Consider the following 8173-nt stretch of genomic DNA (forward strand, 5'->3'; position numbering starts at 1 on the left):
AACACAGTTTCTTTTATGATGTGATACAGATAGCGCGAGAAGATAGATAATTTCCGATAAGAATAGTTATTAAAATATCTTCAGAAACATTGAGGATATTTATAATGAAAGATATGATAATATCTTGGAACTTCTAATGCCGAAGGATGATGATGAAGAATAGTGTCAGCAAAGGTTTTAGAGTAAAGAGTAGGGTATGTACTAAAGATTTCAGCAGGCACTGAATCTTTTAAATTCTTTGAAGTCAAACTTATTCTTTGTGATTTGTCCACGGCTTACTTCATAGTTTCACATAATCCGCTTTTTGATACTAAATTTCTATTGAGTGTTTTCAATACTCCGTTCTTTATCATCAACTTTTGGCTATTAAGACCATCTACAACATGCTGCTTCGTCAGCATTCTCAAAGTTAACGGATCTGGGTCATCGGTTAATAAACTGAGGTGGTTTCAGGAGAATTGTGTTTTTAGATGGTTAAACGCTGATGATGGAATATAAAAGATTCTCTGGTAACGATAGCGAAAGAATAACGTGTATATATCGAAACTAACCTTTCTAAGAAGTCGAGGTTAACTTGCTGGAGCTGTGACAAAATTGGCTAATTTGAAAAGGGATTGTGAGGTTGTTTTTGCTAATAAATGATAAGGAATTCGACGCGGATACGTTTTGACAATAATTTTTGGTTTCGAAAGTTTTTCAGGTGCATAATGTATGCATAAATCCTTCTTCCGTAGACGAGGTGCGGCTGGTTCAACTTCTCGATTGAGGTGTTTTCAAGAATCATGAAAGATTTGAACGCGAATTGTAATTGTCGAGGTACAAATGAGGTTTAGGATAAAATCAAGTGGCATACTTGAAGAATTGTTTAGTTTCATATGTTATAATCAATATTTTAATTCATTTTAATTGTCCCAAAGTTAGCAGTCTAATAGTGCGATTGTCCAATGGTTCAATGGTTCAACAGTTCAATATATTCATATATAATTTAATACATATAATTAATACGTATCGTGACCCGTGTACCGGTCTCGGTGTCGATCACAACTCAAACAATATATATATTTCGGAATCCACCTCAACCATGTATAGTCAACTATAGAGTGTCTATGGTCGTTCCGAAATATATATATAGATGGGTCGATATGATAGGTCGAAACCTTGTATACGTGTCCCGTTATTTAAAGTGCTTAAAAGTAAATGACAGAAATTAAATGACGATAAATAAAATTGCGAGAATGTAAATTGCGAGAATGTAAAGTGCGAGAATATAAATTGCGATAAATTAAATGTTAATCAGTTAGCTGGGAACAGTTAGCCGGAACAGTTAGCGTGGAATCCTTAACAGATTTTTAATTAGTTAAATCGTGTGTTTCTAACAATTTTATTATATCCAATGTTTTCTTCATTATGCCACTTGTTGGATTCTAATGATTAAAAATGAAATTTTGAATGAAAATGGTTATTCTGTGATGAATGGATACGTATATCGGTGATTGTAGGTAGGATAGTAAATAACCGTTGAATCAGATTCGAAGAATGTACAGTGTAACTTGTTAATGTGAATTTTAAATATTCCTCGGGTACTACCCACCCGTTAAAATATTTTCATCATTAACAGTTTGTACGAAAGAATTTTTAATTACGATCTTTATGAAAATATACTTGCATATATATTTTCTTCAGATTTAATTATGGATTTAATGAGTCAATAAGATATTAAACTCATTTGATTTATCGTTAATACTGGATTACATGATCTCTAAAACATTAGAGATTTAATAATCACCATGTCGAACGAAGATATATGAGGTAGAACGTTACGTAAAGCGAAGGTAATCGATGTAAAACGATATATAGAACGAGGATTATACTTGAAGTACAGATGATGATATTGAAGCGTGTGATGTTGATATCCGAGATATAGATCGTGATGTTGAGATTTACAACTTAATTGTGGTTGGGGTGTTAAGAGTATTGTCGGCGTTTATGATGATGATACGGATTATGCTGCTGGTGCTGCTGCTAGTGTTTGTAACCTTCGCACCAGATTCTCCAAAGCCATTACTCGAGCACGTAGTTCGTTAACTTCTTATATTATGTCGGAATGATTGACGATTGAAACAAGCGGGTGAGTAAGATTCGAAATATAGGATAATATATAATCGTAACGGGATACTCTAGAAGTGAGAGGGTAAATGGTTTCTCGAACAGGTTCACCGGTAAGCGTTTCAGGTTCATCGCCAAAAGGACGATTTGGGGAATGGAAAGGATTCTTGATGTGAAATGATTTTCAGATATCGGATGATACTTTAACTATGTAGAATATCTATATATATGGTTCTAAAGATTTCGTAGACTACGGAGGAATCTACGGCATATGCCAGGCAAGTCTACAGATGCGCTAAGATATGAATTTTGTCCATACACTATCGATGCATTAAATGCAGTAAGACGTGTCTAGACTTAAGAATGATAAGCAGGCAATTCCCTAAGGATGATAAGTAGATGATTTCCGACTAGAAAAGATAAGCAAAACTTTTGACATGTAGACACGGTCAAAGTCCAGACTCATTAATGTATCCTAACAACTACTAGTCAGACACACTAATGCAAGACCTGGTTCACTAAGACCACCGCTCTGATACCAACTGAAACGTCCGTGACTAATCCTCCCGGACGGAATCTTCAACAGTTGGTCCCATTGCGATGATCGACTCCAAGTAATGCCTTTAATATGAGCTAATGCACAGCGGAAGACTTAATTCGTACCTGAGAATAACATGCTTTAAAATGTCAACATAAAGTTGGTGAGATATATAGGTTTGATGCTAGCAGCGTTATAACTATGGACCACAAGATTTCATATTTATAAACATAATACACTCGCAAGTGTATGAAAAGCATTCTAAGTTATGGGCACCCGGTAACTAGCCTTAACAAGAGTGTGTACCCCTGAGTTATAATAATATGTGTACCGAATCAAGTGCGTTCCGTTAACCTCGAAGTACTAAACACCCGTTCTTCTAGTTTACTAGAACAACATCTGGGTGGGGGTGTAAAACCCGATAGATCTATCTTTAGGATTCGCGCCTACCAGTTCATAAACCAATAGTTAAAGTTACCAAGCTAGGGGATTTTTGATTCAAACCCATGTAGAACGTAATTTTAGTCACTTGTGTCCATAACGTAAAACATTTATAAAAACAGCGCATGTATTCTCAGCCCAAAAATATTTAAAGTTTAAAAGGGATCTATATACTCACCAAACTGTATTTTGTAGTAAAAATACATATAACACCATTGAACAAGTATAGGGTTGGCCTCATATTCACGAACCTATATCATTTATATATACATTAACACATAAAAATTTAATCGAATAAATTTATATATATGTAATTAGTCATATAAATTTTAAATTTATAAGTTTCCTTAATAATTTAAGTATATTCATTTTATATACAAAAATATTAATATCGTTAAGTTATATGTATCGAGTATAGTTGTCCTAGTTATTTGATAAATTAAATAAAAAGTTATAACAGGAAAATATATACCCGTTTTTTCTATTTTTCTTCTTTGTTAAACTCCACAGCAAATTTACTCCCGTTTTTGAGGAGTCCATCTACAACCTCGTGAGCCCAACAGATAATGGCCCACCCTAAGTGAACTCTCGGCCCACTACAATTATATAAGTCCGATAGTTAACACAAATTAGAATTCGGTATACCTATTTATCTGTTATTCTCTTTTTTTTTTATATATCGGTCGCATACAGCTGGAAGACACATGCCCACCAATCTGTTTCTCTTTTTCTCCTTTCGATCCTTAAATCATTGTGTTATCTACTTTTCGTGTATCAATTATTATTATCATCTCTCCTTAAATTTTCAATTGTTCAAGTTGTTTTCGAGAAGAATTGCAAAACAGGAAACAGAAGGACCTGCAAGTGGCGGTTGTGGAGATGATGATTCATTAGGGTTTGGGTTTTAGGGTGGCGTGTGGTGATTTCGGTTATGGTTTGTTTCACCATCAAATTAGAGAGAGGTAGATAAAGATATAGGGTTGTGATTAGGGGTGGTAATTTGGTCTTGATTTCGTTGGTTTATGGTGTGTTTAATATGGTGGATCATGGTGAGCATTTATGGTGTTTTATGGGTGGATGATGGTGGTTTGCAGCAGCAATCCTGCTGTTCGAGTGGAATTAGAAACAGGAAGGTAATAGCAGTTATTATCGTCCAGTTTTCATGGTGGTTTTGTGCAGGAAGTAAAATAAACGCAAGGGTGTTATTATCTGGTTGTTGATCGAGCAAAAGAGATCACACAGGTGGCGGTGTATAGATGCATGATTGTGGGTTGTATCATTAAAATGGTTCAAGAGCTGGAAGTGATTGAGGTTTGGCTGTTTTCGGTTGAGAGAGAGAGACGAATGGGGGGTAACCAGTGGATGGTGATCGTATAACAGAGGACGAGCAAAGGTGGTAACAAGAGTGTGTTCTTGGTTTAAATAGAAATAGAAAACAAGTAATGATGGTGGTGAAAGAAGTGGAAACAGTGGTGTGGTGGCTCGTTGGTGGTTCGAGTTTATAACATTAAATTGGTGCTAAAAGGTGGTGGCTTGAAGGATTCGCGATTAAAAGATGGTAAAGGGTTTGATTAGTTTAAAGAAAAGAACATTGAAGGTGATCTACGGTGATGAAATGAAATGGTGTCCTTCTGTTTTTTTTTTTTTTAGGATTTTCAATTCAGAACTTCGTAACAGTGAGTAATGTAATTGATAATAGAAGTAAAGAGTTGGATGATCCTCCCAATAACTCGTTTGTTTTATACCCAATTTGGTCGACAAATTACCTCAATCAGAAACAGAAAGAAATAAAAGAAAATTAAAAAGGCGTACGAACTTTTCCTACTACATTTGTTATCTTGTGATTATAGGGAATCAACTTGTATGGTTTCAGATAGATGTAAAACAAAATTAAACAGCTTGATAATGATAGATAATTGAATACGTAAATTGTCTAGATTTATATATGCATATACGATATTGATATATTTGTATACGTTATTTTTAAATAATATTAATAATTAATAACTAATTTAATAATTATATTTATATTAAGATACTAATAATAATAATAATAATTTTAGTACTAATAATAATAATAATAATAAGAGTAATATAAATACTAAGTCAAAATAATAATAATCTTAAGTGTAATTGATAATAATATTATTAATGACATTATTAATAATGCTAATAATATTAATATTATTAATATTAACAATACTAATGTTAATAACAATTTATTCATAATTGTTCGTGAATCGTCAGGCATGGTCAAAGGGTAACTGATTATCCGAATATAGATTTCAAACTTTCTAGACTCAACATTAAGGTTTTTGCTTATCGTGTCGGAAACATATAGAGATTAGGGTTTAAATTTGGTCGGAAATTTCTGGGTCGTTACATTAACCAACACCTACTTTTGCGAGTGATGCATCAAAGCTTTTAGGGTTCGTGATCCATGTTAACCAATTTAGCGATCCTTTTTTCCAACGGGCGTTTATCCACTCGAAACATTTGCTTTGAATTTCTGCTACGGTCTTTGAGGAGCTAAGGCAATTACCTCCAAAAGTACGGGCATTTCTGTGAGTCCAAATATGATAGGATGTGACCCAAACCGTGGCTTGCCATATGGATGCCCCCATGGTTGGAGTTTAAAAACGGATTTGAACTTTGTGCAATGTCAGAAATACTTGAGATAGGTAGATGATTGAAATTCCACCACTTTTGGATTCTTTTCCAAATGTCTTTAGCCAAACTACAAGTTAGGAGCGTGTGATGTAGAGTTTCAATATCATCATCACAAACCGGACATCTCAATGAGTGGAGATCAATACCCTTTTTATCTAGCGCGATTCTAACGGGCAATTTGTTTTGTTTCGCCCTCCAAATGAAGATACCAATTTTTTTGCGGGATGAGTGGGTTAACATCCGTAGGCTGGGGAGGTGAAGAAAGAACTTTTTCAGTGGCTAGAGAGCTAAGTAATTGAACCAACGAGCTGGTGGAGAACAGACCCGACGGGTCATGTTTCCAGGACCACGGGCCAGCCGAAGTTCATCCTTAGTACAGCATAAAGTTCATCCTTAGTACGCCATCTCGGGGGCATGGACCAATTCCATTTGAAAATCAACGGATTAACCTGTAGTGTCCCGTTCATATCGATTATAAACGTCACGTACTTATTGGTGTCATTGTGAGGTATTGACCTCTATATGTGACATTTTTCAAAATCTGCATTCGTTTTTATAATACAAACCATAACCTTTATTATAATCAAAGGTTCAAACAGCATAATAATGATTACCATTTAGTGATAATCTTAGTTTTACAAACTTTACATTTGATAATAACAATACGATTTCCAACATATTTCACATTACAAATCTTCCGATATGCAGTTTTATTTTTGACACAAATATGCATACTCCAAATCCTGCTTAAATTCGGCATAATGCAGCGGAAGCTTTTATTTATCACCTGAGAATAAACTTTCTTAAAACGTCAACATAAAGTTGGTGAGATATAGGTTTAATGCTAGCAGCGTTATAAATATAGACCACAAGATTTAATATACATAAATGTTTTAATAAAAATATTCTAAGTGGTTGAGCACTTGATAACCATACTTAACATTTAATCAACGTCGCATATTCCCTTTATTATGAAATCTCACTACACCGTACCAAGTGTAGTCACCGAAACGAAGTACTGTGCAACCGTTGAATACTGGTCGTCCAGTCCGGTTGGGGTTGTCAGGCCCGATAGATCTATCAACAGGATTCGCGTTTACAATACCACATGTAAATAATAGTTACCAAGCTATAGGGAAATATGCCAGTGGTACAACTCAACGTAGAATATAATTTTAGTCACTTGTGTCCATAACATAAATCATAAAATGCATGTATTCTCATCCCGAAATATTTTGAGTTTAAAAGTGGGACTATATACTCACTTTTGCCTTGAAGATATTTAACACGACTTGGTCTCCGATAGATATCACAAACCTAACCATATATAATATATATCAACATATTTTCTTTTCAAATAATCGTTACATATGTACTTATAATACTTTTAATATCTATTAGTCCGTAGTTAGCAGTCCGATGTTAGTGGTCCACAATTAATTGTTCAATAAAATAAATAAAGACCCCATTGTATTCGTATTGATCGGAATTAATCTCGACCCATGGTACCGTGTTGTCAAATGACGTGTTGCGTACATAAAGTACCGTGTTGTCAAATGACTTGTTGCGTACAATCATGAGGTCTTATAATTAATCTTCTCGTGTTGTTTACGGGTGGTCCTGAAATATGTAAAATCAAATCATGAGTAAATATATATAAAATATCATGTTAATTAGCCAAGATATGATTAGTTTGGTTTTAGTCAAAATATTTTCGTAGCTAAACTAGCTTCGGATACCCGATTTTGTTTTAGCCGTAGTTTCTTCAATACAACTCCGTTTTTGTTGGTTCAACTTGCCACTTCCTTGGATCGAGCCATTATTTATGAATATGAACTATAAATACCTTAGTTTGCATTCAAAATCACAGGTTATAGGTCAAACTTGGGTGAATCTTATGAAAGTGATCATTTCCGTCATAAAAACAACATCCAGATGATCATTTTTATAAAAATACTTACACTTTGAGTTATACCATGAGATTTTTATATATTACCATATTCATAAGAAATATCATTTTTCTAGAATATAAACTTCCAATTCAAAGTTTAAGATGGTTTTTAATTATCCAACCCAAAACAGCCCCCGGTTGCACTCCGGCGACGTAGATTCAGTTTTAAGGTGTTCTTTGTAAAAACAAGTTGTATCTTGTTAAGTTAGCATATCATTATGATATGTTACAGGTCTTTAAGTGTTTTAAAAGTCAAGTTAGAAGGATCTATTTAGTTTGCGAACAAGTTTGAAATCATTCAAACTATGTTCTTGTTGTTATAATTTATAACTCAAAATAAGATAGCTATATGAATATGAATCGAATAAGATCATGAATGAGTTTACTACCTCAAGTTACTTGGATAAAGCTACTGGAAAATAAGAAGAGAAACTTAAGGTTGAAGGTCTTCTTGATAGCTTGGAATT

This window comes from Rutidosis leptorrhynchoides, chromosome 7 (genome assembly GCF_046630445.1).
Source record: "Rutidosis leptorrhynchoides isolate AG116_Rl617_1_P2 chromosome 7, CSIRO_AGI_Rlap_v1, whole genome shotgun sequence".
Taxonomy (NCBI): domain Eukaryota; kingdom Viridiplantae; phylum Streptophyta; class Magnoliopsida; order Asterales; family Asteraceae; genus Rutidosis; species Rutidosis leptorrhynchoides.